Genomic DNA, 13,915 nt, shown 5'->3' with positions numbered 1-13,915 from the left:
AGAGTTGAAGAGTTGTGAATCATTAATGAAACCTCACCAAAATCTTAGGAAGCCATAAAATTTAAGATTCACCTTATCTTTCCCTTATTGTCTTTCTTAAAAGGTTTCCTCCTCAATCTTCCACACATCTCACACCCTGTTCCGAGGTGTGGAGTTCTTCCTGTGCACATACAAGGTCTTTAGTTTGGACATCATACAGCCCATAGGTGCTTCAGGTGACTGGAAGTGACTGGAGGTGTCTGGAGGCATCTGGAGGTGACTAACAACATGGGTACTGCTTTACTAAGTCCCTGAACACAAGATGTTCATCATCTCACTAATATCATATACCCTCGTGTCTAGTATGAGTCTATACAAGTCTGTACCACAGTGGGATTGAAGGCTTAAACTAGTTTTTCAATCTTCCTGCGGTAATGTGTGTTTCAGTATGCTTTACTATCTCCAAAAGTTTGCCACCATTTCCTTGCTGAGGAATCTTTTCTGCTTCAGTTGCTATCCATATGACAGTAAAATAAATAGTCTGTTGGAAGTACATAAAGGAAATTTTAGACTTAAAAGATGGAATACAGGGTTTTTCTTCTTTAAGGGAACATTTGAATTTTGTCTTAAGAGATGTGAAGTTTTACCAGTTTCTTGTTCATATTCATAAGGTACAAAGCCTGAGTAATACGTGAAAAATAAAAGCGTTCGCGTAGCTAGAAACCGAAAGCAGACAGTCGTAGACGAGAATACGAATAAGGATCCCAGTAGAGTGTTTCCATGTTGTTTAAACTCTGGCACTAAGTTATTTCTAGTAGAAGATGATCCAAACTGAAATTCTCAATTTTTCCAAAGAAACAGACACAACATAGTCAGTGACAAAATAAGTCTCCCACAGATTTTTCTTTCAGGCTGTCTTCACCAGCTGTAAAAAAATAAATGGAGCTGAGAAACTCGTTGGCCCATCAAGGCTCTCTCCTACCGTTTCTGACAGTAGTGTCAATTGGGATTCTGGATTCAAAGAGATGGAGAAAACATTTCTTGCATATTGGCATATTAACACCTACAATAAACACCTACCATAAACACCTACCAATGGCCCATCTACTGCAGAATCTCAAAGGAGACCCTCATCGTGCCTAAATGAGTTCAATAAACATGCATCAAATCAGACATTTTGTTTTCCAGCGAAAATTTTGTTAAGGACAATTACAGATCTGCCTCAGACATAAAGGTCTACAAAGTAGGCACTAGAAAGACTCCACTCCAAATATTTCCATATTTGTTTCAAGGCTATCAGCATTCTTTAGTAGTGACCAGTAGCAGCCAGCATCAAAGTTTTCATTGAAAGCTACAACACTTATAAAAATAGGTAAATACACAATCTAATGCCTTTGAGAGAAGTTTCTTTCTAACTCGAGCAAGGAGGAAGTTGCTTAGGACTGAAATTAGGAACAAGGATTTTATTTAGAAAGTCATCCCATGAGTAATATGACAGTGGATATTTTTATTATTCTTAGATATGACTAATTCCTTTCTGTATCCTTCTTTGCCTCAGTTTTGTTGAGGTGAGCAAATACGCAAATTTTGCCTTTTATCAGTCTATCAGTTATCACCTTTTTAATTTCTCAGATATCTTCTTGTTCTTCTGTTACAAGATAGAGCAAAAAAAAAGGAGCTCCTGACCTTTGTGGAATCATTCAGTATTTTGTAGGCTCCTATCTTCATGGCTGCAAGGACTAATAAATGCCTATTTAAAAATACTTATTTATCATTGTTGTAAAGGCAAATATCAGCCATACTTAATGTGGATATTAATGGAACCGTGATCATGGTGCAAGGTGGGTGTCAACTGGAAGTAGCTCAGTGAGATTCTTTCTCAATATTAATCTATTTGAACACTGCCTAGAAGAGGATTATCAGCGCCATTTATCTGCATGAGGTCTATTTAGCTTGCACTTCATTTTTAGAAGTGTAGGAAAGAGTTGTCCCTTTAATTGGTTGATGTCCAGCTATGCATTTCACGCATTGTCAACATGTCCTGCAAGTAAGTACTTTTCTGACAGACACTGCCTCAGCTGTTCCATTTGCTCAATCCTCTGAAATATGACACTCTTAGAAAAAATATAAAATTGATTAAAAAATATTAGGGGATCCCTAGCTGGAAAAGATGATAAAAAGATTCTATAAGGATAATATATCCCTTCATACTGGCATGGATTGATCCTTGTGAAAGCTAACTATTTTCCTTCCGAATCTGGGTTTTAAATTTCTCTCTGCTTTTTTGAGAGCCATTTACTTATCTGTCTCACACACAAAAAAAAAAAAATTAAAAAATCATACCTTGGTGCTCACCAATGCCGTTTACTTTTAGGAGCAGTCATCTTGTGGGTGCCATGAAATATTCACTAGACAGCTCAAACTATTTTCCAGATATAAATATCTGTCTGTGAATCCTTACCAGAGGCAGATGGGGCGCAAATCAAAATTCATACCATTCTTATTTTTTAAAAAATAGTCTCTCTGCAGGCCTATAACAAAAGAGTTCGTTTGGATGACTTACATAATAGATCAGGGGAGTTATCACTATATAGGAAGTATCCATCAAACAATATTTTGAAATGATTAAAAGAAAACCATTTTACGCTACTGAGGGAAAAGTTGTGTGCTTAGGCACCAATGACATTGATTTATGCTTAACTGGGTATAAAAGAGCAAAATAACTTTGAGCTTTCAAATGGGAAAAAGTATCAAGAACGAACTGCAAGATTCTTAGACATTTGTACAGACTAACAGTAGTCAAGAGCCTTTGTATTTAATCTAGAACAACATATTCAAATCATATCAAAGGACGAGATCTACTTCCTCAAGCTTCAGAAATCCAGAAGCATGATACATACTCTGCTGTCATCAATGCAATGATGTGAGCATTTCCAGAGGATAATTATTGTATGTATTTGAGACTCATGTCACAGGATGGTAGGAGACAGCTGCCTTTTCTTGTACTCGGGGATGCTGAAATGTTACACTGGATACCTAAGTGTCTGCGCATCTGGTTCATGATGGAATAATAGGGAGAGACAGTGCGTCAACCAAAACACGGGTAGAGGCAGAGGGTCAGGACATCTCAGTTTTACTGGACAGCAAGGATTGGAGAAGGGGGAAAGGGTGGGACTAGGGCTCTGTGCAGTGGGAAATGGGGATAACTTAGTGGTGTTGGCCTGAGAAGTTAGGTCTGAGAGCCTGTGTTATCAAGTAGCTGTTCATAATGACCCAGTGAAAAAGGTATTTCCCTCTAGGAAAATCTAAGCTGTGTTTATGGGTATATATATGGTGTTTAGGGCAACATGGGTGGACCAGAACCATCAAGAGCTGCACTGACTGTTTTGCTGAGAGCACTAGATCTAGACATCCCCAGCTTGAAACCCCATGGATCCCCTCTGCTCCACTACAACAGAAGGGGAGCAGGACAGGCAGCTGTGGTGCTTTAGGCAAGGTACTATGTAGCGAAGACTGCAGAGCTTAAAGTCTTCAATTGAATGAGGACAACCTCACGATGCTGTATATCAGTAGGGACAGAACTGGTGTCCTGATTTCAGCTAGATAAGAACTATTCTACCACGTTTTCACAAATCCAGCCCCTTGAGAGGATATGGATACTAGATGACAGTGTCTTGGGAACTAGGATAAGAGCACAAGGTGATAGTGGATTGTATCCAGTGTGTAAGGCAAAAAATTTATCAAACACAGGCATTTTCTTCATGTTTAAATTTTGAGAGGTAGTGCTAAGAATGCATCCTCACTCAATTATCCTCTTCACCTTCTTCTCAAAGCTTGCATTATCTGCCTTGCTTTATAGTCCATACATGTGCAGTGTGCATCTTTTGAAAGCAGAATCATCTGGTCAGCACTATAAAAGCATTTCTTGCCTGTGCAACACAAGAAAGCATCCCTACATCTGAACTGTTGCATCAGAGTCCATGGATTTTTGCTGCAGTGGTGAGATTACCATTTTCTTCCCTTTACCATTTAAATTATTTGTACCTCATACCACCAAATTCTGTCCAACTGTGCAGCATAAGTGAACAGCTGTACAACGAGCTGGCAAAAAGAAGGATCTTTACTCACATTGAAATTTTGGAATTAACAAAAATGTATAAGGCATCAGAAGCAGAGTTAGACTTCCCTACCTTTTGGGGCTTGGTGGTCCAAGCCTGACTTAGTGGGTGTGTCAAACCTGAGAGACATGAAGATCTCCTCATCTCCTACCTATAATGTGCATCTTGGCCCTATTGTGCCTGCAGGTGTACGGGTGTCAGTTTGGTGTGTGCCATACATCTCGTAACTTCTGGTTTCCTGTGGAAGGAAGCTTTGGTGTGTGGACAGTCAGAGAACTGTGGTGTACATGTCTCCCCATCTGCCAGACTGTCACAGTGCTGCCAGTCTCACCAACCCTGACTGTCAGGCAGAGTCATAGAATCACAGAATCCTAGAATCATAGAATCATAGAACAGTTCTGGTTGGAAGAGACTTTCAAGATCATCGAGTCCATGTCTCCTACGGGTGCAGAGGCTGCACTTCCAAATGTCGGCTCCCATTCACTGTTGCTCTGCAGATCCACCACATGAAATGCATCCTCTGGCATCAAGTGATAAATTATCATTAACTCACCTGTAACTCAATGATGAGGCCTCAGTCAGAATCAATGGCCATCACACTAGGCGTTCTCCAGATAAATAAGGAAACCTTTCTCACATGGATGTTGCATACATGGCAGGACTTTTCACGTGGGACAGGAAGGCAGATATCTAATTAAGGCTTCTGACTCCGGGGATTGGACATCTTTTTAAGGTTATCGCTACCCTCAGTCAAAAGGCAGCTTCATCTAGTTGACAGGGCTTTAGGCGGATACCTGATCATTTTAGTTGTTGAGTCAAAAGTGACTGGTTTTGATTAAAATATCATTATTTCCTAGCTAGTTAGAGAAGTCGGTTCAACCTAACACAAAGGTTAAATACAGTTCAGGTCAACCTTAAAGAATTAGGAACACAACTTCCACTGAAAAAATACCTAGAAGATCTCCTTACTTTCCTCCTAGTCTTTACATTGATTACAATGGCCTTTGATTAAGGCCCTGAGTGAATTTTTTGCCAACACAAAGTGCATGCTGAGTAAACACTTGTACAGCAGAAGGTTAAGGAGCTTATAACTTGAAAAGCTGAAGCTCTTGTTTTTGTCTGAATCAAAAGGAATATCAGCTTCCCCAGACAGCACTGCTGGATTTAAACTCTGGCTCTGGAGAGTCTGGCTACAGACCACACAAACCCTACCCAGGCTGAACTGTACATCACCTATCTGCCTACAATAAGCTGCTGGGGGGGGGGTGTTGTGCTGTTTTTCTTAAGCAAGTCAGTGCTGGCTGTGCCTCTGTCCGCCTACAGGAGCTCACTGTAGTGGCACATGCCAAGTAACTTTAAAACTGGCTATTTTTGGTGCCAGTAGTAGTAGCCTTGCTGATGGGTACCTCAGTTGGCATGAACATCCTTAGCATCCTTGCTTGGCTTTTGCAGCCCATGTTAAACCCATGGTGTAAAACATTCAGTGTTATCAGCCAGTTCAGGTTAAAGCTACACAAAAGTTAATAGTGCTGCAAGTTGTAATGTAGGTAAATCCCAAGGTTTCCAAACATATGCTACCCCGTATTCTTTGTGCTTGTTCTTTGGCAGTATTTCACTGTAGAAGTGCAACAATTCCGCCCTCTCTTTTTATAAAATCTTTTCTTCAGTTGTGCTAATCTCCAAAGACTCTGAATCTAAAGAGCAGCCTCATTGATTTACCAGCTAGATCAAGATAGAGGGCAAAAAAAGGCTGGAAACAAAAGTAGATTGGATTGAACAACTATGCAAAGGACACATATATAGTCAACATTAAAATGCAAAGAGCAAGTTAATGGCGTAATGTCAGCATCACTGGTAGTACAGCTAGAAAGGTTAAAAATAAATAAATCCTCCTTAAGTACAGTCTGCTTCATTTGGGTTTTTTACGTGACCTGTGAAGATTGCCTTCTTCAGAGCTCGAAAAACCTCAGACATGCCCATGACCATCACAAAGCACAACAGTACTATTCAGGCTACAGGGGGGACTTGGTATCCCCAAAAGCCCTTCCTGCTCCTCTGATTGTTTAGGACCTGCCAGCCACTTGCTTAAGCATTTGGTGACTTCAGGATGGATAACTAGAGATGGGCCGTTTATGTGGGAAGACAGGGAGAGAGTAGGAGGGAGTTGCCTGCATACAGCATTCCTGATTTCTTCTCCACCATCTCGGTGTTTGGGTGATATGGTATTTATAGACACTGCTTCAACCGAAGGGAATGATAAAAGGAAAATAAAAAAAAAAATTATGAATCTGAGGTAGCCTACGACCAGCCTGAACAAACATGCATCAAAAAATGTGGCTGGGGGAGCACAGATCAACTACTCCTCAAGTGATATGGCTCCTGCGCCTACCATTCAGAGTTAGAAAACAAAGGACAGATCAGAGTTCCTCTAAATGTAAATAAATGCTTATTATGCCTCAACATAAGGACTGTTGAGGCCTACACTCACTGAACCATCAGTCTTTTCCAGCACTATATATATATATATATATATATATATATATACACATATATATATTTTCTTGGCTTTGAAAGGGACAATTACACCAGATTTCATCACAGTCTTTCTGTGGCTTTCTTTGAAGCTGAGCAGAAAAACACTGTTATCGAGGTCTACAGGGACTCTATCTAAACTCTTTACACACATTTGTTTGAAATGAAAATGTGAGCTGGCAGCAAACCAGGCTTCCCCCATCTTCTCCCACTTGCTTTCTGACCCCCGAGAGATGCCATGGATGTGTACACGCTGCATGTGGGCTTTTCCTCCCAGAATTTTGATCACCTCAGAAGCTGGGCTACTGCTAGAGAGAGAGTCTAGGCCTTCAGCTAATCTCAGGATGATTTTGTTTTATGGCTACTATATTTATTCAAAATTTCCCTTTCCTAATTGCATGACAAAATAAGCCAATACATTCTAGTGGGTGTGAGTACATCACCTTCGGGAGCAATTTGCACAGCTTCTCTCTCCTGTCATTTGCTATATCTGTACAGCTAGGTATAAATTCCTGCTGCAGGTCTGTGCAATTAATGTGGAAGGGTCACCAAGCAGGCAGAGGGAAGAAAAATATGTCATCAATAAAAATAATAAAAATTCAGAAGAACTTTTGATGCCCTCTGCAAATCAGTGACATTGTTCTTTCAGGTGTCAAACAAAAGTATGTTACCGTTTACAAGATAAGCTTAGAGAATAGCTAAAAATCAAACAGAAATTTCTTAGCTATCTCCTTGCCAGCCGAGACCATTGTTACCAGCATATCTAGCAACCTTGCATGGTGCAAATAGCACTTGATTTATTTCACAAGCTTCCAGATAAACCCAGTGATCATTTGAATTGCTGTTAACCTGAAACATACTACAGAAGCACAGGGAGCACTCAGGAAACAAAAACTCAGAGAAATATGTGTGAAATGTAATCCTGTTACCGTTTGCCACATGCTGAACGCGTGTGTCATCAGCACAGGAAATGAATAAGCTATAGATCAGGAATATCCCTTGGACCTAGGAAACAAGTTGTAGATGATTTTGCATTGAGCTAACCTCGTAATCTAGACAAGCTTTCAAAATGTGTAGACACTGTTCTTATCCTGGCAATACCACCCACATTTTTTCTTTGCTTCATGTTTATTATTGTGCTTAATTGGCCAAAATGATTGACATATTTCTGCTTCAATACAAATTCTCCTGGGTCGAGGTTTGGGGCTTAGCAAGGGAATTAGAAATAGGCCTTACTTGATGTTAATGGATTCCTGTCCAGTACAAAGCAAGTAGGGATGAAAACAATAATAATACATTTTCTCAATGGAGTCATTCATGTTTCTTCTCCTCAGTCCCTCAAATTAAATAAGTTTTTTATATTTCCATTTTCTGTGTGGCTTTAAATGGTGAGCAATAATGTTTGCTATGATGTAGCTGTAATGATATAACCAATTGATTCATTATGTAATGGAAGATTTACTTCTTTTCCCTCCACTCATATCTAGGAAACCATTTTTACATTAAATTGTTACTTTCTGCACATGCCACTGACACAAGCACAAGGAGCACAAAGCAGATGGGGTTGTCACCTGTGAAGAGATAGAGAACAAGTTTTATTTCCCTCAAGGAATCCTCTGTCTGTATGCCACTATCATGAAAACGTCCATTTTCTGGCTCAAAGCTTAAGCCAAAGGAATCTGCTGCCAAGTGATTACCTGCCTGTTTTGGCATTCACTGCTTGCTTTCTGTCTCAGAGCCATACAGTCTTTGAGATGAGACAGAGAGAAAGTTCACAGGTTGGGATTATCTAGGCGTGGCTGACAAAACCAACACTGTGGTGACTCTTCATATTGCCATTATTTCTCCTTAGGAATTAGAGGTGTGTACTCTCTAAATTCTTAAAGGAAAAACTCCAATGGCACTGTGTGGTATAGTTGCAGTACTAAATGCACAGATGCTAAAAGTCATCCTTGAGCTGAGGGTGGATGAACTACCTGACTCCATGGGGCTTGAAGAGTAGAACTTAAGGAAACCAAAGATATCTGTATCTGCTACAACCACCAGTAGAACCACTGTCCTGGTACTGCTTGTGTTTTCTGAACCCACTACAGGTGTGTATAGGTGTATGCATATGGAGGTGAAGGTCTGCAGTTTAAAAAGCTGCTGCAAATCTTCTGAAATCTCACAATGGCTGCAAGCCATTGGACTTTGAGGACTTTGTGAATCCTTCTCTTGCCTTCGAAATTCAAGTGAAATTCTCCTTGGCCATCTTGAGTCTCCACACCTCATGTGTCAAGCAGCAAGGTGCTCAGGGAAGTTTTTATTTCTTTTTGTTTAATGATACACAGTGCTTTCCTAGCATGGAAACTTCAAAACACTCAGAAAGGAGTTTGAAGTCCTTAGTCCTTTTTTTTCTGCGGTCCAGAGTGGTAAAATCATCTGTGTGGAAGGGCTCTTCCCCCTGCCCCCTCCCCTTGGTCTCTCTTCCTCGGAGTGTCACAGGGCTCTCAGACAATAATCAGAGCTTGCAGCTACCTCACCCTGCAGTCCAGACACCCAGCTATGGTTAGGAGCTTTGACCTTTGTATTCAGAGTCTGAGGTGGCTATATAGTAATAATAGCTCTTTAAGGAAGGTAAACTGTAGGTAGGCGGAGCCCTGTCCCCATTCCACAGGTAAGCTGCAGCCTGAGAACTCCATGACATGAGCATCATACTTCCTAAAGGAGGAAGATTTGACTGAATAAATCCAGAGCATCCCATTCTCTTGCTGTAGTTTTCTTCTCTGCTGATTTTTTCCTGTGTTATCGTGAAAACTGATCACGGATCCTACGTTACTGAGACAGAACATTAGGGCAGATGGTCATTTAATCCAACTCAGGGTGGCATATATTTGCACTCTCTTTTTGTTTAAATTGTGCTGCGTTGTTTGTGATGAATAGCTCTAATGGCTCATTTTCAAATCTGCAGATCAACTATACTGCTGGGTTTTGGTGTTCCAGAAAGGTAGGATAAGGATTATTGAGGCTTTAGAGAGTTAAAGACGAGATTAAGTGTAACCCACATTGAAGGTATAGTAAAGAAAGAAGAAAAAAAAAAAAAAAAAGAAAAGAACCAAAAAAATAATTAAAGGAAACGTATTGGAGAAGAAGTTTGGGTTGTTGTTGTTTTTTTTTTCATTTTGTGATGTGAGAGGGCTTACAAGGAATATACCTTAAGAATGTAAGTTTTACTTCTCATTGTCAGCAAGATTAGAGACCCTCTGGGAAACTCCTGTGGCGTGAACTGTGCAAAATATACCAGTAAAATGTTACTAAAAAGCCTCACAGTACTTGATCAGTTTAAAATTTTTTTCTTGTGACTGAGCTTTTATGTCACTTGATCTGTCACACCTGACATACATTTCCTTTTGCTGTGTTCTGTATGTTAATGTTCAAGTTGCAAGCAGGGGGAATAGAGATAGAGATGAATGCGAACAGCCAGGAGTCTTAATCTTTGAAATTACCCTCCCAAGAGCTTTAAATGAAAACATATGTAGATTTTTTTTTAAATGTAAATAAATCTTTCACAATTGTTCTAGAATTCTTGCCCATTTTGTTCAGCTTTATTTCTAGCCAAGAAACTGTCTACATTCTTAGTCTAAACATATCCCCCTTGTCTTTAATTTTTCATAATTAAACACAGTTTCCATAGTATGTAATCCAACTGGGGCAGGTCTAGATGATTGACTTTCCATGTTGTTATAAATCGAGGCCCTTGCTGCAGAAAGAGGGAAGAAATCTCTGAGTATGCCCAAGTAAAACATGAAACAAAACAAGACCCAAAAGAGATTTAAACATCTCCACAGTTTGTCTACGACTTCTCTTGACTCCACAGCGCTTGGCTGAAACAATAAACAAGCACAGGCACGTCTGGTGCATTCACTGCAGTCATGGACGTGCCTGGAGGAGGTGCATTGCTTGAAGGTTGTGAGTAGCCCCGCTATCCTCGGTGCATATCTTTCTGCATTTTGAGACAGGCATGAGTGCTTCCATGACTTCCCAAATGATAACTGTGGTTTGCAGATTTATCTTCAGTTCTTCCCATGTGATGTCAGCAACGAAGCAGCTTTCTTCTATGTCTTACTGGCAGTCTGCTTATGTCAGAATTTCATAATAGTCTGTGACAGAGCTGTCCAAATTACCAAGGCATTTCCCGTAACTCAGGAACAGCTGAACAATGATCCTCCCAGGCTGAGGTTAAGGGAGAATAGGAAACGTTCATTTGTCTCATGTAAAGAACTGACTTTGCTCATTGATCATGACTCGAATCTGAACATAGTTCTGGTTAGGGTTTGGAAAAATTGTGCAGCACAGACTCTTAAAAACTTACAAGTTGCCAAGGATAGCTGCTATTTGCAGTTAGATAACTTCAGCGTTTGTAACATCCAAGGAATTTCCTGTAGTAAGCACAGAAAAGTACAAATGATACTGAAAACTCTTGAGACAGCTGTATCTGCTTATCTTAGGTAAAACTGAGAAGCTTTCAAAGGCTTTTTGTGCCTTTTTACTTCTGGTACCCTAAACACAGAAGTACCAAAATAGAGATTGATACTGAAAACAAATCAGGAGGTTTGTGGCATTTCGGGTTTGAAAGCAGGATCAGTTCTGTCATAAAATTTTCACATAAATTTCAGAAGAATTGAGTATTTATATTAATTTCAAAAGTCTCTGTAGTTCAAAAAGGACCCTTATCTTGGATCTATTTATCTTCAATTGAAAAGATTCTCTATATTGTTTTTAGCCTCCTTACTAGTTAGCTCACTCTCTTTTTGAACTTAATTTCCTTGCTGACATGGAAGATGGTCTTGTGAGAAAACGTAAGTGAAGAGGTCTGGGATCCATTCCTAAGTAGTTTCTCATTTCAGATGCTACTTCTTCAAAATCATTAGATGTACAATTTGTAAGTTCATAAACCCCTGAGGAAAACAATGCCAGCTGATGCTCAGTAACTAAAGCTTGCTAAGAAAATTAACAGTGTGCTTCGAGGGTCATGACATAAGGAACCAGAGGCTCTTCTTGGAAGAGAGTATGAGGGACAGACTTGAACTTAGCCAAAGCCTGCTTCTTCAATTCTTTCACTTACTTAGGACAACCACAACAGCATGTCTTCATGTATATTTTCTGTGTGCTTTGAAAGCGCCTGCTAACCCCTGCTACATGACTGAAGAACCCTGTGATGAATGTCACGATCACTGAAGCATCTAAGTCCAGATCATGCAAACTTAGACCACCATCCTTTTGAGCTTATTCTATTATTCATTTCTTATATCTCTTTAACAGCTTGCTTTGTCTCATGATATTTTCTTACTTTGATTCCTAGGTTTACACTTGTAGTTTTACAGAGATTAATTTTCCTGCTGCCATTTCTCAGCTATTTCACTATGATTTGGTCTTTCTGTTGCTCTACTTCTGTGAAAGTTGCATGGTATATAGTTCCACAGCACATTTCTAATATTTATCATGCATGTCTTCAGAGTAAAGGAATTTACCTTCTTAAGTTTGGATTATTTATATTCTTGATTGCTTCTTACATGTCTTTTATGGTTTCCTTAGGAAAACGAAGAAGTATCCACAATGTACAGTTTGGGACACTGTAAATAAGCATCCGGTACAATCAGAGATCAAATGATGCAGTGTTTTAAGATGGAAAAAAGACCCCACCTTTTTTAACCTGAAAATTTACCATCCATCATGATGTCTACTCACAACTGCAGATGTTATGTTAGCCCTGTTAGCAATGCTAACATCCAGCAAGGTAGAGGTCATCCTTCTCTCACACTTTTCAGACTTAAGACCATATTTGAGATATAGCTTATATTTGATGTCCGTGTTTGCATTGTGCTTTCAAAATTTTCAGTGCAAACACAAGTTATAATAAGTACCTTTCTCTACAAACAGCTCCCCTTTTTACCCGAACATGCTGCTAAGAAACCAAACAGCCACTCCTTGCCCCATGAAAGGGGAAAAGGCTGCTCAAGAAGCCTGTGGTCCTGTGAGAGCAAACAGGAATGACTCACCAGGTGGTGTGGGTGTGCTGTGGTGGAGGGGATGTAATACCACTTTGACACTAGGTGATGGATTTGAGAGCAGACCTTTGTAGATCCCCAGATCATTTTACAAACAAGCAGGGTGGTTTCCACCCCAGCCTGTGTAAGCTAAGCATGCATATAAGTGTGCTGAAACCCAGGAGACTTTTGCTTAGATCCAGCATTGATCTGGTTTCCTTCACAAGTGGCTATTAAACCAAGCACAGACTACACTGCAGAAAGTCCCTAAACTGCTGAATGACAGTAAAAGGAAGTGAATGACAGAGGAAGGAATGCTCTGTTGTGCTGTCCTTCTCATGGGTTCTGATTAAGCTGGTCTAACATCAATGTCATGATGCACGGCAGGACACAGTGTGAAATTCTTACAATACGCTAATCAAAACTCAGCTCGAATAGTCTTTTTTGCCACCGTAGCTCTAGTTCTACCAGTGTAAGAAGAAAGAGAGTGAAAAATCAGGTCCACTGATCAATATTTAACTTGGTTTGCTGGTCCAAAAAGACAATAAGAAAAACACAGGTAATGAAAGGGTGGAGAACAAACAGAAACTTAGAACAAATGAACATGAATAGAATATTTTCCAGTCCGTCTTCTCTCTGCAGGTGGTGGGTGTTGCCGGTTTTCATTCTGATGTGCAAACAGAAAAGTTACCACCTCCAGCTCCACAGTTACCTTGTGCTCTTTGCAGTGTCCTAGTCCCATGAAGGCTGAGCTGCTTCGGGCTGAAAGCTCATGGCTCATTTGGTGCACCGTTGGAGTGGATCACAGGCAGCTCCTCAGAGGAAAGCAATGTCACGGGACTGTTCTTATAGACACAATGTTCAGGCCAGTACTAAAGAACTCTTAAAGTCAGAGTCTGAGATCAACATTTGAGAAACTGGCTGATGACATCAATGGGCAGTACTTGCTTTCCAGCCCAAAGGGAAATGTGCAAAGATGAGTGAAAAATCAGAGAAACACAGCAGAAGGATATAAAGAGGGGGAAAAAACCAAACCAAGTAACCCGCCCAACAAACAAACAAAAAAAACAGAAAGACTCTGAAACCTGAAAGGCCCCAAATGTGATCTTGTTAGAAATGTAAGCTATGATTTTATTTTCTTTAGAAGGGAAACTAAGGAAAATCTCAAAGACTTTTGAAAATTTCTTTAATTTCAAAAATTGACCCATAAATTCCAAAAGAACATGACATAACGTTTTGCTCCTTTTCATTCCATTTGCT

Source organism: Leptosomus discolor, chromosome 1 (genome assembly GCF_034619465.1).
Source record: "Leptosomus discolor isolate bLepDis1 chromosome 1, bLepDis1.hap2, whole genome shotgun sequence".
Lineage (NCBI taxonomy): Eukaryota > Metazoa > Chordata > Aves > Leptosomiformes > Leptosomidae > Leptosomus > Leptosomus discolor.
This window is presented reverse-complemented; position numbering follows the sequence as displayed.